Here is a 2,648-nt window from a genome sequence, read left to right on the forward strand (position 1 = left end):
CTAGAGTGGTGCTCCTTCCATCTGCTTTCAACTCACATTTAAAGTTCAAGATGGTTTTTCCCCTTCGTTCAGTTTTCATACTTTAAGTGAAAATATCGGATATTTCACTTGCTTTTATGGCGTAGACAGTGATTGCTATTATATTTTAGACTTCAACAGACATGTTAACTGCTTACAGAGCTGCTCTACTGTGACATAAAATTATGGTGAAAACTGCTCCTACAGGACCTCAAAGTGAAATTTCACATGGTTCCAGAGGCCACGGTTCAATTGTTTTGATCTGTTTTCAGCTCTAATACTTGAAATCATTGCCAGGGGTTCAACTACTGCCCTTCTGACGTTTTACATATAAATACAAGCTGTCCTGTGGCTTTGCTGACTGTCCCAACTGATCTATTACAAAAAAAGATACAGGTCACGCTCTCACCTTTTCAAATATGGACATTTGTAATGAACCCATTGGCACCATTTAAGTGTCATTTTTCAAAAGCATGATTATCACCCTAATACATGATCTTTTGCTCAATGTTACTAACTAGTTTTATGTCTAAACCTAACCAACTAGGAAATGTGAAATTAAAAAGTGACTCAAAACAAAGCTTGAAAAATGCAAAATAAAGCTTGGTCGAATTACAATCTCTTACAAACTTGTGGTTTAATTTATTGGCACCCCAACAATCTTTAAATGCCACTCTTTAACCTTCTGCGGGTTACAGGTGAGAACCCTGTTTTGTACTGAAGAAAACAGTCACAGCAGCAGTCACCTCAAAGCACTTTATATTTTAAGGCAAAGACCTACAATAACGCAAAGAAAACCCAACAATCATATGAGCAACTTTGGGCAAGCACTTGGCGACAAAAACTCCCTTTTAATAGAGAGAAACACTCAGTACATCATGGGAATCCCCTATCAGCCCAGACCTATTGCAACTACAAGATTTATAAAAAAGGGAAGTTTTAAGCCTAATCTTAAAGTAGCGAAAGTGTCCGTCTTTCAGTTGTAAACTGGGAGCTGATTCCGCAGACGAAGGGCCTGAAAACTAAAGGCTCGGCCTCCCATTCTACTTTTAAATTCCCTATGAAAAACTTCATGTGGTTTTCCTGGTCAAAAACAAATCATTTAGTAACATGAAAAAGAAAACAATGACGGATAAATGTGATATTCTGATTGCGTAGAGTTGGGGTTAGAGTTGGAGCTGGCACTGATGAGTTAAATAGCACAGTCACTGTCCAATAATGCCACTACTAGTGTGCCAGGAAATCCATGCCAAAGCACACCTCTGCAAGACCAGAACAGCAGTATCTGACACCCTAGCATAAGAAAGCACTTCATAACTATACAAGTAAAAATGTTTTCTATCTCTAAATGGCAGAATGGGTTTAATGCTTAGGTCTTGTTTTCGTATTTAGTGCAAATAGATATCTGAATTTCAAAGCCATCAAGAGGCTTCTCAAGCAAACGTTTGTCTCTGTGCAATCAGCAAACAGCATTAACTTCCCGCCTCTCCTCAGGGTATCCTGTTATTTTCTTTCTACAGGAATTTTTCTTTTTTTTTTTTTTGGCAGCAGATGTTCCTCTCCACCCTGCCCATCGTTGCAGGTGCCTGAGTGACGGAGAGGCCGCCCATCAAAATGGCATCAGGACCCTGCTGGCCACCAGATGAACGCATGCCCAGAATGCATCATGTGGGGGCTGTTAAGTCCCATTTACCTCTTCCTCCCGTCTGCCACTTCCCTTTACCATCAGCTTGTGTCCTCATAACTCTCCATCACCGAAGCAGACATAACAAAGCATTCAGCGACACTTTTTCTGGTTTGTGCTGACAAACCAACTTAACAAAAGATGAGTCTCGACCCCTGGCTGGCTCAGTATAAAAGACCGCGGCAGACGGAGGTGTGGGCATGTGAATAAATCGATTAGCAGAGCGCTTGACGGATGGGATTTACAGGAGGTCTCGACGCACCAGAGAATTAATTTTGCTGGGAGAACATGGTTCTGCCAGGTTCATTCGTCTTGGCGGAGAATTTGGCAGTTTCCCCAGGTCTGGGGGCTCAATTAACGAACGGCTGCAGCGGTTTGGGGAGGAAACAGCTTTGTTGAGGAATATGCCACATCCATGTGTCAGGCACATTTTAACGATAACGGATTTTGGGAATGCAAAATGAGAAAGGGAAAGGGGAGGTTAGGTGGGTGAGGTTAAGCTTTCAATGCTGGATTGGTGGGGGATGGGGTTTTAAGAGGAACTACAGGACAAAGAGAGAGGTAAAAACATCTTGTGGAACATTAAGCCAGCACGACGTGTACGTGTTATTGAACAGCTGGCTAATTTACACAGCATTACACCACGGACCCAACAAATACACTTAAACTCCATAGGGTTTAATGTGATGTCAGCCCACCGTTTGCAGCTATAGCAGGTTCAACTCTCTGGGATGGCTTTCCCTGAGGTTTAGGAGTGTGTTTATGGGAATTTTAGGAGCATATTTGTGAGGTCAGACACTGATGATGACAGTGATGAAAGCCTGGCTTGCAGTCACAGCTCTAATTCATCCCAAAAGATCTTCTATCAGGTTGAGGTCAGGACTCTGTGCAGATCAGTCAAGTTCTTCCACACCAGACTCACTCATCCATGTCTTTATGGGCCTTG

The sequence above is a fragment of the Perissodus microlepis genome, chromosome 22 (assembly GCF_051167445.1).
Source record: "Perissodus microlepis isolate ML-2025 ecotype Zambia chromosome 22, ASM5116744v1, whole genome shotgun sequence".
NCBI lineage: Eukaryota > Metazoa > Chordata > Actinopteri > Cichliformes > Cichlidae > Perissodus > Perissodus microlepis.